The sequence below is a fragment of the Rhamphochromis longiceps genome, linkage group LG23 (genome assembly GCF_057381845.1).
Source record: "Rhamphochromis longiceps isolate RC_006_pf linkage group LG23, R_longiceps_female_GT1.1, whole genome shotgun sequence".
NCBI lineage: Eukaryota > Metazoa > Chordata > Actinopteri > Cichliformes > Cichlidae > Rhamphochromis > Rhamphochromis longiceps.
The window spans coordinates 41,975,333-41,993,045 of NC_140578.1; the positions used below are offsets into that span (position 1 = coordinate 41,975,333).

Genomic DNA, 17,713 nt, shown 5'->3' on the forward strand with positions numbered 1-17,713 from the left:
GCACTGATATTGATTACCAATGAAGTCAGTTGATGGAGATTTGTTAGCTGGAGCAAATGGACACTGAGAGGGCACCCAAAGTCCCTCCATCAAAATATTCAGAGAGGACCATTTCCGAGGCAGTGTTCTCAGCTCCTTCCTACCGGGGTGAATGGCCTCTCTGTGCAACCTGCCAACTATCTGCCAATGGCTGCTCTCTTTTACAAGTGAATAGACTGAGTTTAGCCACAGTTAAAAAGACACACTAACGTGCCATGGCTGCGCCACAATGGCCGCCCGGGTAATTTGCCAAACCTAATGATGCCGGTTTGGCCCGGGCGAGAGGAGGTAGAGAGCAGGAATCCTAAAGAGGCACACAGCTGCACTGATCCCTCTCTTCCTATCTCTCTCCTCGCTCCTCCCCGTCTCCCTCCGTCCTCTTATCATGATCTCCATTTCTTTCGCTTTGCTTTTTTGCCAGATGACACGACTGGGATGTATAACCAAACACGTACAGCTGCAATCACTCTCTGTCAATACCCGCTGCCCCACTTGAAGGGAGCCGCTCTGTCAGTAGACATGATTGAAGATTACTGGTTGGACAGCTCATTCCCTGTAACATGAATTTCAATGTGAAGCCAGGGTGATGGAAAAATCACAAAAAACAAACATCCAATGGCCTTAGCTACGCTTGAACGGTACCACAACAACAATTTATTTAACATTTTTATGCATCAAACTTTTAGTTTTATCCATTAAGCAGTTGTTGAAGAGTTGTGGTGTCACTGATCAAGATGTTTATATCAATAATTGGTTAATTTACAGCCTATAGCTACTTTAATGCCAACCCTAATGTCATCTGCTCTATCAACAGATGTATTTTTACTTACTTAGCTCTGAATGGCAAAAACGTTAGTAACAGTTCATGTAGTATGCATGACTGCTAATGATTATCTCAGAGTGGATGATGCAGAGACCGAGCTGCGCTCTAATGCTTGCATTGATCTAAAATTTTTAAAAGACAGTAGTTGTGTTTCACTTCAAGGCAAGACTGATAATCAATATTTAAGGAGCTGTGCAGAAGCTACAAACACTCTTGATATGGAGGAGATGGTTTACAAAGGTGCCAAACTGTGCCATGAGTGCTAACCACCGCACAACTGGGGTATTCAGCTGCATGTTAAGTCAATTTGTGATTCTAAATTACATCTAGGCTTGAATGTGGGCGTCTTTGTTAGGCCTGTGACAAAGTGGTGAGCTGGCCAGGGTGTACCCTGCCTCTTGCTCTGTGACCTCTGGGACACCCTGAATTTGGAAGGCAGAAGATGGATGCATTCAACAAAAGTCCTCCCATAAAGAACAGAAATACATTAATTCACATGTTATAAGAGCGCAGACAACGCCGATGTGTTAAATTGTACACATCCTTTATGAGTGTTTTAACATTTGGTATTAAAGAGTCTTAGCGCTTGTTTACATTTGTATTGACCACTGTCCACTTTTGATCTGATCCGCCAAGATGAACTTTAAACTCAAGTGCTAACACGGTTTAGATTACAAAGTGCAGCTGCCAAAACAAATCATAGAGATCAATCCACACCTCTCTAATCTGTATTAAGAGTTCCTTCACATACTGAACAGTATGTGAAGGAACAAAGAGCAGTATTCAGGCATAGAAAAAATTCAGAAAGAATTTCAGAAAGAACATTTTTTGGTGAACTTCCAGCACTGAAAACCAATCTTGCCCAACAGGTCTACCAGGACTGAAGCAGACTGCTGGTCACAGAGCTATAGTTGTTGTTATTATACTATTTCTGGCCTGGTTGGAGGAGATTTGTACAGTACTGGTAGTAGTAGTAGGAATTGTAGACACCATGGCCATAAGTCTCCAAAAGTTGACTTACGTGAAAAGGGAAAGACCATCTCTGAATCGAGGACGGGCCTAAGGGTACATCTTTCGCCATCTTACAATGCTGTGATTGTAGCCATTCCCCAACTATCTGTGAATGGTGCTCATGGCCATTGATCAGTGGTCTTTGATCAGTGGTTGTTGATCAATGGTCATGACGATTTGCATAATCAAGATTAAGGAACTGACCTCCCAGGCCATTGTTCAGTGGGCTGATTTCAGTCATTATGCAAACGTACTGTTTATAAGATTGGGGAAACCTGCAGTCAGCTGAGACTGAAGAAGTCACCTGGATGAGTGACGAAAACGCTACGTCCGGATGAACAGAATCAACTTTTGGAGATTTACTTTCCTGGATGATTGAGAATGCATCAAGACATGGCCATAAGTGCAGTCAAAACAAACTACTGTCAGACTCTTCCAAGCAATGCCTAGTGATTTGACTGGTAGACGACAGATGGTGCACAACGATATGTTGGCAAACTAATAAAAATCCCAATCCACTCAAATTTTTCCCCAAAAAAATTCTTATTCATGCTGTCACGAAATACCAAAGGACAGCCAGCCTTTATGGTCAAAAGATGTAAAATAACGAAATTAATTTTATGTCTTGAATGAATGGGCCGATATTAGCCAACAAATGAAATGAAATTTAAAAAGTAAAGAAGAGATATAAGAAACTTTAACCATATTATGAGGATTGATGTTGCATAGTTTGTCCACCAGAGGGCACTCTGAGAACTACCCTGTTGGTAACACACGTGATTGGAACGCCACAAACACAATAACCAGATCATCTGACCAGAGTTGGGCAGAGTGTAACGCTTGAGTAGCTCAACTCTATGTCAGTCAAAAGCTGATTGGTTGACAAGCCAAAGGAGTGACAGGAGAAGCGTGAAAAAACATCAAAGACGGGTTTGACTTTGTTCGTTATAACCTTGCTCTTCTCCATGGCTGACCAATGGTACAACAACAGCACAAGCAAGAGTAGCCCTTGTTGTACCACAAACTTGGGACACTGCCTCCATCTGAGAAGAGACGATCTCTGCAGGTAGACGGGCAGCCTGTAACTCCCTACAGTCTGCAGAGAGACATGCTGAACTCCTAAACGAGTAAATAAATAACTACACAATAATTTTAGGGAAATCTGTTTGTGTTTCATGTGACCTACAGAATTGCCTGTTATATCTGACTTTTAAATCACCAACTTCTGATATTGGTCCTAAAAGCCCTATATTGTCAAGGCTACTGTGTTCTACATATAAGCCCTTTACTACTAATAATAAAGCACTTTACAATGCCACTATTCATTCACTCTCACATTCATACACTGGTGGAGGCAGCTACAGTTGTAGCCACAGCTGCCCTGGGGCAGACTGACAGAAGCGAGGCTGCCATATCGCGCCATCGGCCCCTCTGGCCAACACCAGTAGGCGGTAGGTGAAGTGTCTTGCCCAAGAACACAACGGCCGAGACTGTCCGAATGGGCAACCTTCCGATTATCAGCTTTAATTTCATTCATAGTAACTGATTAAAATGACTCGTAAATGTCTTACTCCCCAAAACTGTGCACGGCAAATACAAACTGAGTTAATATTATCATTCCAAATATGATTGTCTTGGGTTTTGAATTTCTTGGGTGGCTGACAGTCTGAGCATTTTAATTACTAATCCACTGCACATAACCGATGCTGCTGTCATGAAAAATCTCATAAGACCTGGTCCTTATAACCCACCAGAAAAAATGATCATGGCTACTATTTTCCACCAACGACTAATTTCCATAAATCATGCTCATAGTGTAAAAACACCCCGAAGACATTAATCAGCAAACTGTTGGTGCTGTGATTAACTAGATTACAGCATGATGTCAGTAATTAATTGAAGAGTAAAAGGCGACTCTTTGCAATTTTAAAAATAGAAATAAATAAGCATGCTGCTCTGTGGGAAAACATCAAACAGGAACATTACACTTGCACACGTGCAACATGTGGCTTTTGCTTCAGAAAGGCTTCATTACTTAAGTGGGGAAAAAAAAAAACCCACGCACACATTCAGACATAATAACCCAGACTAGGAGTATTGATCCAGGGCTGGGAGTTTCCTCTGTCTCCCATGCTTCTCTCCACCCCATTCCTCTGTCAGTTTTAGCACTTATGCTTTAACCAGAACAAAGGAAACATCCACTACACGTTACACAAACACATCCCCACATGTAGTCTCCAAAGTCACAGCTAGGGTGATGTACGCTGAAGACGAGCGAGGGGGAAAAAGAGGAGGGGTAGGTGAAGGGTCATATTATAGATGATTAGAGAAGAAATGAGCCTGCAGTGACACGAAAACTGACAGGCAGGCAGAAGGAAAAAAACAGGCAGAAAAAAGTAGACACAAAGACAGAATGGACAGGACAACACAAAAGAATAAGCAGTTGCACTGATGCAGCCAATCTCCGCATGGGATATGTGAAAGCAACGCACACACGCCGCACAAATATCACACAGAAGAAAATAAACTTACTAGTTCACCATCAGCACCAGACAGATTCGGCAGATGAACGAGCGTGGCACAGATCCCGGCGCTTCACATGGTGGGAGAGAGCGAGACAGAGAGACAGAGAGAGAGAGAGAGAAAGGAAGGTATGAAAAACAAGAGAGGGAGAACTTGTTACACATCGGCACACAGTGGTACGCTGACCAGAGAGTGTGCAGGGAGGTGAGGGGAGGTAAAGGGGTGTGTGAGTGTGTGTGTGTGTTTGTGATGGGGAAAATAAGGGAGGGGGGCAAAGAATTTCTATCTGTGCAGAGCAAACTGTTAACTCAATAGACAGAGATGTTCTGCCCTGTGTGAGATCCAGTTTTAGATTCTGTTAAAGAATTAGGTCACAGTATGGCGGGAGCCAGCTTGAGCGTTTGAATTAGTTGTGGTTTGTTACAAGCTCAGTATTGCTGTGCTTTTGCACTGCATTTAAGACTGATGACTTATCGACATGTCCTGTTATTCACTTATAGTCACCTCAGACTGATGCACTGATGAAGAGTAGCTGATTAGCAGGCAAAGTAACTGCTGACCGACACCTTTTTATGAGTCCTAAAGAATAATCAGAGCTAGCATCTTGAGCATAGAGTGTATATAAAATATAGACATCATCACTGTGGTGTCACCTGTTGATTAACAACAGCGGGGAGTGTTTAAGCTTTTTGAAGCTGACTGTGAAAATGAAAACGCCGCTTGAGTTGCGATGGGCACGTCGTTAGCCAATGAGCATGCCCGGGATAAACCTCCTTTCTGGCTCTAGTAATAACCATAATTTACTAAATGTACTTGATGTTTTGTTCAGCAGTGGACCAACCAGAAACACTGTCCTCTGGTTTTAAGGCAGATTCCACTTTGGCTTCACTTTTCAGACTTGGAAGCTACGTGCATGTTTTATTCAGTCTATAATCTCAAGCTAAAGCAAATGGCATTTAAGGGGACACCTTTAATCTTGAGCTAAAGGGGCTGGCTTTGGATCAAAGCAGCCATACGCCAAATCAATCGATCATCTTATCACACAAGCACAAATAACTCAAAAGCTGGTGAAAATCATGATTCCCAGTTAGTATTGGAAAAATACATTAAAAGGACAAAACAAGCAATGAGAAAGCTGTGCGTGAGCCCACCATCGTGATCAATAGTAAATGGACTGGTACTTACAAAGCTCTTCTTTCCTTTAACTGAGCACTCAAAGCCCTTTTGAGCACTTAAAACACTAGGAGTGCTCAAGAGATAAGTTGCACTTCTCTCCTTTGCCCTCTTTCATGTGTGCTCAGTGGAGCAGAGGAGATACACGTGGTGAAACAGCGAGCAGAGGAGAGCAGCAAAACATAAGCACGGAAATCAGATGAAAAAGCTGCACATAAAGGGTGAGCAGGTAACCAAGTGCTCAATTTCCAGACGGCAGCAACCTAGGTTCCAATCTAACCTGTGGAGCTTTGCCCTGCCACTTTCTTCACTTTCCTGTCTGTCGCTACTATCATTATCAAATAAAGGCAATTGACAAAAAACAATATAAAAAAAGGATTGTGTACTGAATTATTTGTTTTTTTTGGCGGAGGTGGAGGGGTGGTTTAACATTTAACTTTCGCTTTCTCTTTCACACTCTTATAACCATGAGAAAGGCCACCACAGGGAGGGACTAACACGTCCCTGGTACTACCAAAACGCTAACAGCGAAGCTTGAGTTACAAGACAGATGGAGTGAGACTTCCAGTGACCACACCCGTAACTCAGTTATGAAGGTGGATAAGTTATTTAAAAAATGCCCTTTTATTGCTGTAAATTTGAGCATTTTAACATGGTTTGAAACCACCTTAAACACGCACCAAGTGTTGCTGGGTTTGCTATATTATATAGTGTGGCAAAAACAATCAGCAGCAGATAGATAATGGATGATAGGAAAATGTCACTTCTATCTGAGAAGCATTCTGAAGTAAAAGAAAATGTTGTGTTTATGGCAAAACCTTTAACATTAGTGCTAAGAATTAAAACACAGTGATGCACGAACTCTCAAACTAACTATTTACGCTTTAATCAGCAGGCACAAAGGCAGACAAAAAAGAGGTTAAGTGCTCTCAGCTACATCTGAAATCATCTGGATACTAAAGTAAGACTTGGTGTTGGTTGAACACAGCTGCAGTAGCACCGATGTGTAAATGAATCAGGAGACAGAGTCAACACCAAATTCCATTAGTTCAGACAAACATTTCGTTTGCCTAAACAAAGAAATTCAGACTTCCCTCTTGAGAGACCCGATGCCCAGCAGAAAACTGTGATAACATCCGCTAATAAATTTAACTGACTGTGACCCATTAAGGGCAAAAAAGTTCAAACACAAGCACGAGTACTTTTACAACTGAATACGAATACTTTAAATACCCTAAAGAAACTAGCTGTGGATTTTTGTGTTAGCTGTAGAATAATTAGAGATCATGTCAGAAAACATGAGTCTAACTCTTTAACTCTTGATGCAGTGAATAAATTTAATATTGACAGCTGTGAGCCAGCCTGGTTTTCCCATCAGGCTTTACAGAAACTTCATCCAGTGGATGTTAGAGGCGGGTGGATCAATCCAAATATTGATAGTCGATACTAGAGCAGGGCGATATGACCAAAAATATTTATCACGATATACATTTGAAAATTTGCGATAACGATATAACTGACGATATAATTGACACTAGACAAAATACTTTACAACTCCACAAGTTTATTAGTGCAAAAAACCCCATCAATGTATTTTCACTTAAACAAGCAGCTGTTTTTTATGTGCATTAAAGTTATATAAAAACGTAACAGTGCAAATTCCTCGCTGACAGTTTAACCAAAAGTCATTTCCAGTGGAAATTGGCCGACATATCCTCAGCATAACCATGTATAATATCCACTAAACTTAAAAAGAGGTTATACACACACAATACGGTAATATTATGTTGAAGCACAGTACGTATCACTCCGCGAGGCGCCTGCCTACGATAGCCGTAATGCTCCAACAATCCATCAAGCGGTGCGGCTTCGTAGCTCAGCAAAGTCGTACTAAAACATTTGACAGATTTTCGAGCGCCGTGTACATAAAATTGTTTCGAGGTCAGTAAACACAACCAGAATTCATACATAAGGCACACAGGATTATAGAAAGCAGTATCTTTACAGTATCATTAGACTTTTATTTTCTATTTACAACCACTGTCAATTTTCAGAAAAATCAAAGGATTGATTTTAAGTGTGCCGTATTTTCCAAAAAACATGGTAATAACAACGGCCCGCTAGCATGCTCTACCAAAAATAGTGCTTTGTTGTGTATCTGACGGACGAAAGCCAAACTGAAGTTGCAGCATTTTTACAAACCAATTCTGGTTCATCCGTTTCATTTAACGATCCGCTTTCGCTCTTCTCATTCTGCGTCACCGCCATGTGCGTATGTAAACACAGGCACTGCGCATGCACGTTTTACCCATATTCTATCGCGATATTTCATTTTCTTATCGTTGCCCAAAATTACACCGGTATTAGCGTGAATGGTATGATATAGCCCAGCCCTAGTCGATACCACTGGTATCTTGTTGTCACTGGTATCAGATTGATACCAGTGCGATTAGATTGATGCTTATCATACCCTGAACACACTCTGTGAAAAATATCTGAACCTTTTTTGTTAGTTACTTGTTAGTTAGACAGTAACTTGGTATCAGATCAATACCAGAGTATCACTAGTGGATACCTGGTAATTACACATGCCTTTGGCAGATCAAATGAACATGGAAGTAAGCAATGAGGGGTGGGAGGAATGTCCGGAGAGTAGGGCTGGGCCATATTATACCTTTCACGGTAATACCGGTATAATGTTAGGCAACGATAAGAAAATGAAATATCATGCTAGAATATGGGTAAAACATGCATGCGCAGTGCCTTTGTTTTCATACGCTTATATGCACATGGCGAACAGGCATGGCGGCGACGGAGAATGAGAAGGGCGAAAGCGGATTGTCGAATGAATCAGATGAACCAAAATTGGTTTGTAAAAATGCTGCAACTTCAGTGGTTTGGAACTGGTTTGGTTTTCATCCGTCAGACACCCACCAAAGCAAAAAATTTTGTAGAACATGGAAGCGGTCCATGGGGGCAAAGGGAGGAAACACCACAAACCTATTTCATCATTCGAACCAGAAGCACTTGTTGGAGTACAGCAAAGCTGTTTCAGCACGTGAAGAAACGTCCGCTTCAACTAGCACGGTGGTGAGACCAAAGAAGCTGACTCAACAAACAATTGGAGTAGCTTTAAATAGCTGCACGCTAGGACTGGGCAATATATCGAGTTTTTAAATATATCGACACAGTTTTATACGAGATATGAGATGTGACAATATCGTTTATATATCGATGTAGTCTACGTTACGTTATAACTATACTTGTGGAGCCGCAAGTTTTCCTCTCTTTCGTCCACTGTGTCTCTACGCAACGTTACTCTGCCTCGCCTCTCTCCTTCACTGAACACAGCTCCTCCGCCCCCATCGCTTCACCTGCAGGCAACGACAAGATGGACACGGCAGCTATCACAGAGGAGCTGGTCGGTAAAAAGAAAACATTTGGAGATTACTATTTTAGTGCTGTCAGCGTGACGTTAACGCCATAACTACATTAACGGGGCAAATATCTGTTAACGAGTTACCGCGCATCGCCCCGTGCATGAGGCTGAACGGCGTCAACGTGTTAACAAGCTAACCGGGCTAACGCGTTGACACCTAAAATCCTTTCATTTTCTCAAAATGTCGACAGTGTGCCTTATGTATGAATTCTTGTTGTGCTTACTGACCGCAAACCGATTTTATGTGGTACACAGTGCTCAGAAACCTTTCAAAAAGTGTTTTGGTACGACTTTGGTAAGCTACGAAAGCTGCACTGCTTAAAGGACTGTTGGAGCATTATAGCTACCAAGGAGCCTCGCGGAGTGATACGTACTCTGCTTCAACGTAATATTACCTTACTGTGTGTATAAGGACCATAAATGGCACCTGTTCAGAGACACGGTTACAAAGAGGATTTCAAACTCCAGGCTGTCAGTCACGCAGTAGAACCTGGGAACAGAGCAGCTGCTTGTTATTATGCTCAGCGTCTGTTAGTTTACATTTTGACTGCACAATTGTGAGCTTTTTGTTATGCACAAAAACAACATTGTTTTATTTTATTTATGGAGCATTATTATTTAATAAATGCTGATCATTTATTTCTGAGTAATTTTTTCTTGTACATCTATGCTGTATGTTAATAAAAGTGCCTGTGTGAGATTTGGGACACAGTGTGACTAAGAACTCTCTTTTTGTTCTTACTTTATGGCTTTAAAAAATATCGAGATATATATCGTATATCGCCATCCAGCTAAAGAATATCGAGATATGAATTTTGGGTCATATCGCCCAGTCCTACTGCATCTCTAATGACAAAAGTAGTAAACGCTGGGAGGAACTAACTAATGCAGTGATGCATTGTTTAGCCAGGGATATGATGCTCATTCAGCATGTGGAAAGAGAAGTCAATTGTATCGTCAGTTATCTTGTTATCACAAATTTTTAAATATATATCATGATAAATATTTTTGGCCATATTGCCCTGCCCTACCGGAGAGTATACATAACTGTTCACTTAATACGAGATACAGGCTTATACCATTTATTACATTACCATAGACCACAGGTGTTGAACTCCAGCCTCGAGGGCCAGTGTCCTGCAGGTTTTAGATGTGTCCTTGATCCATCACAGCTGATTTAAATGGCTAAATTACCTCCTCAACATGTCTTGAAGTTCTCCAGAGGGCTGGTAATTAACTAATCATGTGATTCAGGTGTGTTGACCCAGGGTGAGATCTAAAACCTGCAGGACACCGGCCCTCGAGGCCTGGAGTTCGACACCCCTGCCATAGACTATCAGCTACACACTCTCTCCCCTGATATTCCACCTGTCTGTCATCAATGCAAATCCACCACTGGTAATTTGACTTATTCTTTCTGGTCATGTAGTTATTGGAAGAGCATTTTTACTGTTACTCTGAAGCATTTGGAAAGAGCTGGGAACCAGACGCATTTACAGCTATCCTTGGGGTGACCAGTGATTTGACGTGTGTTAATAAGTATGAACAGATTGCAATCCACTTTGGAATGGCAATTGCAAGAAAGTTAATAGTACGACAGTCGGGTGAGAAAAAAAAGACTCTGCACTCACATTTGAGCTTTGGATGGGAAGAATTGTAAATATGTTGCATCTAGAGAGACTGAGGCTTCTCGGTGATATGAGACTCAATATATTTGAGAGATCCCGGCATTTTAATGGCATTTTTGAATGGGGAAAATCAGTATGCTGCGTGTGTGTGTGTATTTGCTTGTGTCTTTACTGGGAAATACTCAAAGAAATAAAAAGAGGTAAGGGTATTTGTTTGAATAAAAATGCAGAAATCTACATCCAGTGCAGGAAATAAGATATACATTTTCCAATTCAACACGCGGCGTCTTTAAATTACAACCTTAGAAATGGCAATGCAGTCCAATCTTTCTGTTGTATTAATTTACATCTAATATCTTTGATGTTCCACTCTCCACCGCTGTGTGCTTTATGATCTTTGCCCGTCCAGGTTCCTTCAAACTTAGAAGCATAATCACATTCTTTCTGTCATTCCTGAAAGGTTTTTTGCTTCCTTATACATGTGTGATATTTGCTTAAGCAAGCGAACACAGCTGCTGGCATGCTATGGACAGCTTGCACCGTGCTGCCACTGACCACTGCTGAGTACAGGAAAGGCCGAAACTCACCCACCATAAGAATTCTGGGCATATCTAAGTGCATCATGAAATTTAAGGACTAATAAATGGAATGCAAAAAGGCATAAATGATCGCAAATACTGTTTCTGTCGTTAAAATGATAAATACAGAAATCTTCTGGCTGTAATGAGCCTGATCAGCGGGCTGTATGACGGACTAAGATCAAATAGCTCTCCTATGGATGCACACCATCATATCTGTCAAGCCAGCAAGCAGGAAATATGACAGCTCCTCACACTGTTGACAGAAACAGCAGCCAGGCGCGGCTGTACAAGTGGCTGCCAATCTGATAAGGCGAAGGGGTGACCTCCTGTTCAGAAATTAATGGCACCGATAAATCAAACACACTGAAAAACGACAGGCTCGTTTAGCTTCTCGTGGGCCCGGCGGAGCCTAAGAGACAAATAACACTGTCCAGTCTCATCCCCAACTTTAACAGGGCAGGATATTCATCTCTCCCAGCCTCAGTCTCACCACAGCGGAGAACCAAACCCCCCACCACTACCACCACCACCACCACCCCACCCCCTGAGAGGATGAATGGCTCGCTCCTGTGCAAACTTCAGGATGACCTCCTCCGGCTGTGTTTTTGCTGCCCCTCCTGTCAGCGCTGAGGCTGAAAGATTGCAGGCACGGTGAGGCGGCAGGGGAGCCTCAGCGCAAGCCGAAGCAGCACCGGTGAAAAACAACCAGCTCGGAACATTATAGAGTAATGATAATATATATCATGATAAATATTTTTGGCCATATTGCCCTGCCCTACCGGAGAGTATACATAACTGTTCACTTAATACGAGATACAGGCTTATACAATTTATTACATTACCATAGACCACAGGTGTTGAACTCCAGCCTCGAGGGCCAGTGTCCTGCAGGTTTTAGATGTGTCCTTGATCCAACACAGCTGATTCAAACGGCTAAATTACCTCCTCAACATGTCTTGAAGTTCTCCAGAGACCTGGGAATGAACTAATGATTTGATTCAGGTATGTGGACACAGGGTGATATCTAAAACATGCAGGACACCGGCACTTGAGGCCAGGAGTTGCCTACCCCTGCCCTAGATGCATCCATCTGAGTGTGTGTGTGTGTGTGTGTGTGTGTGTGTGTGTGTGTGTGTGTGTGTGTGTGTGCGTGTGCGTGTGTGAATGTTCGATAAAAGCTTGGGTGAATGAGACTTTGAATGCTCAAACTGAGTAGGATATAAGTGCCACTCTGTTTACTGTTGGATAAATATGCGCTCATAAGTTTAGAAGTACTTTATTTATCCCATATTTGGAAATTCTGGCATCATCATGTCAAAATATTTCTGACGTCCCCTTTTAGAGGCGTCATCTGCGCTTGTGAAGTCAAGAAAAATGGTTCGATAACAAAATAAAAAACCAATTTTTTCCATGTTTTTGTGTCTTTAATCTCAGAATATTTTCAGATTCTCTTCTTACAAATTGATTTTGTATTATTTGCTCATATTTTAACTTCATAATATTAGACAATATTACATTTTTGCACCACATTAATATCAGGGCAGCTCCAGGACTTTTTTTCTTTGTGAATTTGCGAAGTTAATCTCAGAAAATGTAAGTTTTTGTTTAAATATTACACAACTTTTTTAAACTTGTGTTTCTGAATCAATTTGCTTTTATGCACTCGTTATCCACTCCTGTGTTTATGTGACTTGTGGCACTTGTAGATGAACTCTTGGAAATTAGATCTTGGCGTTGGTTACATTTAGTAAAATCAACTTCAGCAGCTCAGACTTGAACTAGCAAACTTATTTTCCAGTCATGCACACTGACATCTGTCCCGCAGCTTGTCTGAGGTATTAGAAAGCATTATTTTCAGTGTCAATTAAACTGCGAGTTATGTTCAAAATCAACTTATTGACCATTTTGTTGATAAGAAATCTATCACGGAGCAAAACTAAATTTGCCTATGATCACATTTCCTCCAAACTTATTAGCAAATATTATTACTGAATATCACAATATCAACACTCTAATATTGTCACAATCAATTAATCCAAACACACCAGCCAATCCCCAATGGGCTCCATTAATCACAGACCAGCTGCAGAGGAGGGCTACAGTGGTAGCCCAACAACTCTTAACCCCCAAAACCAGCGCCACCACCACCCACGTCACCGCCTTCAATGGACTCCTTGTGCAGCACATAGGGCTCCACTGTGAAGCACGTCTGCGTGTCACAAAGAAATATTGATGTTAAACACTTCAAACATTCAGTTCGTTCTGCTTTAAACACTGGCTGTGTTGATTTTCGAAAACCCTGCAGTCACTGAGGTTTACCTTTCTACTGGAGCTATAAAAAAAAGACTCACACACACAAGAAGAAACAGGGGCTAGGTCCAGTTTAGAGGTTAGAGAAGAAGCCCACAGACACTTACGGTGAGTCACTGAGCAACATTCTGGGAAATTTGCTAAAATCAGATCTCAAACATGTAGATTTGCATAAGTCATGTTTGGGTCCAACCTATAGCATGCAGCTGGTCTTGTTCTGTCAAAACTAGAGTCTGGCAGCTTTTAAAATATCATGTTTACTCTTCATATCTTGTTTATTTACTTGTGCAGAAATAGAAATGCAAAAATGAGAGATGGTTTTAGCAGCTGCAAACTTTTTTTTTGCTGTTTATCGGGTAAACTTCGGGAGGGTAAGCATCTCGCACAGCAGCACGAAATCTCTTACCAAAATTCACATGCCATCCGAAGGTCGCTGCTTTTCATTTCCAGAAAGCTTTCTGCTCTTCCTCATAATTACCACCATTGTCCTACAATGCAAGGCACAAAATGCAGAGATTTGTACCAAGGTTATTTAAATAAATAAAGGTTAGGCACACAGACACAGTCTCAGTCTGTCCATCAGGGCCTCGGGAATAAACTTGCTCATTTGCTCTTTTTCCACTCCAGCCCAACCTCATGACACTGTGGAGGTCTGTGGGTAACACATTCAGGAATCCAGTTTAATGACTGAATGCCACTTCCATTTCAGGGGTTATACATTAGCAGCAGAAGGGCTGTTGCATATAGTCAGGGCTCTGAGAAGCCCTGTCTCTATTTAGTGCTGAGGCAGAAAGAAAAATTAATTGCAACTAAAACTGTTATTTATTTGAGTATTATATAGGAATAAACACATTTAATACTTCCTGCACAGTCTAACTGTAAAGCTTGTCATAGATTTGACATGTTTGACTCCACTGCCTGCTGTCAGTCACACATTTAACCGAGGAATAATCATAATAATGATAGCAGCACGTTCATGTTTACCAGTTAAAGTATGGTAAACTTAGAGTCTGAACAGTCTGTCTGAAGGAAATATCTGTTAAGTTCTCGGCCTTTTTTCCTTCTTCTATCACATGGATCTCTTCAATTCAGTTCAATTCAGTTTTATTCATAGCTCCAAATCACAACAACAGTTGCCTCAACGTGCTTTGTATTGTAAGGTAAAGACCCTACAATAACACAGAGAAAACCCCAACAATCAGACAACCCCCTAGGAGCAAACGCTTGGTGACAGTGGGAAGCAAAAACTCCCTTTTAACAGGAAGAAACCATTGGCAGAATCAGGCACATGAACAAGTTTTTCAGCATCACTCTGAAACAGAAGTTTTAGAGATACTGTGCAAATTTTTTTAAAAAAGCAGTCCTATAACCTGACCTTATAACAATAACAATACAATAACCACCTTGTGTTTCTGCCCCATCTTCAATGACAGCAACAACAACAACAACAGCAATAGTGCAGGGAAGACGGAAGTCATGGTGTGCTCTCCGCCCAAGACGGTGCTACAAAAGTTGTTTTAATGTATCTTTGCAGTGGTTTGCAGTTGTCTGCAGTTTGTTTGGCGGGTACTTTTGCACAAATCAACTACTTTCAGAAAGCTGGATACACTCTGAAGCAAAACCCATTTGTCAGTGTCCTAAAAGGAAAATATTCACTCACTATATCATCTACAGGCACCAGGTTCACAGTCCGAGGTGTATACTGACTGAACACCTGGAGGAAAATTACGGGCTGATGTGAAGCCAATCCATCATGTTATCCACTTGCAGTACAGTCACTGTAGCTTTACCGTTGCACATCAGTCCACCAGGAATGTAGTCTACTTCTAAAGTTTGGTTAACCGGTTACAAATAAATCCTGCACCGACGACACTGTCTAATTTTACTAATCTTTCTAAAGATATTAAAATGCATTCACAGCACGTGATGCAGTGTTAAGAAGTTCTGACTTACAGAACAAATAATTTCATCAAACTGTCAACTTCAAAGCTTTAGTACTTAATGCTTCCAACATGTGATTTAAATAAGAAAATATTAGAGCCGAATTTGAGGGGGAACTCCAACTAAAGGATACTTCACGGTTTTAAACTGAAATATGCTTTCCAGCTTTCCAGGCAATACAAATTTTACATTTGTAAATGGAGTTCGGCGCTAATTCGTTCAACGCATTAACCACAGACGGGCTGATGAATTCCACGAGCTTGTCTATGAAATAAAGTTTAAAAATGGAACAAAAAAAGAAAACAATGTTAATGGAAGCGCGAGCTTACCTCTCACCTTTGGGTCATCACAGGATTCACGGTGAGGGGAGTTATGCGGGCTCAGAGACAGATGCAGGACTCGCTGCAGACCCGCCGTCCACAGCTGTGCACTCTGCTGCAGCCCTGTGATGGCAGGGCGAGGCAGGCTCAGACCACTAGGGGCGCTGTGTGATAAACTGAGTGGTTTCTACGTTTAATACCGCAATAAGTGTGATTTGACAGGCGTCTTTATGCATGACGGAAAACAAAAAGAGAAAGAAAACAAGAAGTTATGTTGCTTTTTTGTTTTTTATAAAAGTCAGTCTCAGGCCCGTATTGAGTCATTATGACTTCCCAGAGCCGATAGCCAGTGTGAGTCTGTGACACTGTATTGCAGAACATTTTCTCCAGTAAGACAAACCTCGCTTTTTAAAGAAACTTTAAAAACTTTACAAAAAAAGTGGATCCACTTAGTCAGGAAGGTTGTGCTAAAATTAGTCTTGGCTATGGATTGTCCAAGGGTTGCCTTCTCTTTCTTGATAGAAGGCATGTGCCACTTATTACTGGCACATGGATGAGCTCATTGAGAAAAAGAAAAATACAATCAAGAAACCACTGAGCAAAGCTTGGCTGCCACCTAGCGGGAGAACATTACGCAATCCCACTGCAAAACATTAACCTAATCATGTACTCTATGTAAACAATGACTGTATCTAAAGCACTGCAGTTTGCATTTCAGATAAGTTATGAATATTTCCAAAAGCCTCAAACACGTTTTTCAATTAAAATAATCAATTACGACCTCTGTGTATTTTATTTTTATTTAATTTTATATATATATGTATGTACATGCACACACGTAGATATACATATATACTATACATATTCAGTAATGTGCATACACTTTATATTTGTACATATATTTATTGTTATAATCCTCAGATTTACCCATTCTTATATTTTGTTTGTTCTTACGTTATTGTATTGTATTTTGCACGCCTCTGTTGCTTGTGAAGCTTGTACACAAGAATTTCACTCACATGTGCTGTACCAGTGTACCTGCACATGTGATGTGACAATAAAAGTGATTTGATTTGATTTGAAAACATAAACACATAAAAACTCAGTCAGAAATAGAACAAGTTCAACATATAATACAGTTAATGTAAGATTAAAAAAATGAGACAATTTACCTTGCAATCTGTATTCAGGTGTTTCTTCTATATACACTATAAATATAAAAATGCAATTTTCAACCATAGTTTGGCTTTAAATCTAGAATTATTTCTTTCTTACCTATTTCTACTTGCAAGATGTGAATGCTTTTGGACTTGTAATGGTAGATGTTCAACATAAAAAAGCATGTGAGCATATGACATAACTAAATGAATGAATGAATGTTGGGAAACATGACAGAACAAAAAACTAAACAACGACAAATCAGCTACAAATCTAATAGGGCAACAAGTGTATTGTTTTTCTGCCTCTTCTTCTTCTCATTCTTTATGATCTGCATATAATACTAATCATCATCATCATCATATTATAGCACTTTTTTCCTGAAATTACAACGTAATAAATAAAGCCTGAACCATAAAATAATTGCCAGAAAATTATTTATTTGTTTATGGTATTTTTTTTAAAAAAAACTGGACTGTTCCTTGAACCTTCTGACTAATAAAAAAAATGAATTAAATATTACTTTGCATTTATGAGTTATAATCTGCATCTGGCATTGTTGTGCAATTTATTTAGGCTTTCATGAAGAAGAAAAAAATCACAGGTCTCAAAAACTCCTGTATGAACTATGATGCATTTGGCTTCATGTGGTTAATTCTAACAATATGCAGTGACTGAGAAAGCATTAAGTTTAATTTCTTTTGTAAAATTACCAAATCATGCCATTTCTAAAGTCTTCACTCAAAGCTCTACTTCAATCTTGTTAT

General features: G+C 40.6%; 1 protein-coding gene across 11 annotated transcripts in view; it reads right to left on the bottom strand.

The window, feature by feature from the left end:
• LOC146642665 (semaphorin-5B-like) overlaps window positions 1-15,916 on the bottom strand; it is a 43,225-nt gene extending 27,309 nt beyond the window's left edge. For 3 of the 11 annotated variants that reach the window (XM_085398310.1, XM_085398309.1, XM_085398302.1), the window contains exons 1-2: window positions 15,798-15,916; window positions 4,406-4,466 (exon numbers count right to left, since the gene is read on the bottom strand). The gene's annotated coding sequence lies outside the window, so the exon portion shown is untranslated. Of the gene's footprint in view, window positions 1-4,405; window positions 4,467-13,933; window positions 14,016-15,797 lie in introns of all 11 variants that reach the window. The other 8 variants (XM_085398312.1, XM_085398307.1, XM_085398311.1 and 5 more) reach the window with 6 other exon arrangements.
• Window positions 15,917-17,713: the final 1,797 nt, after the last annotated feature.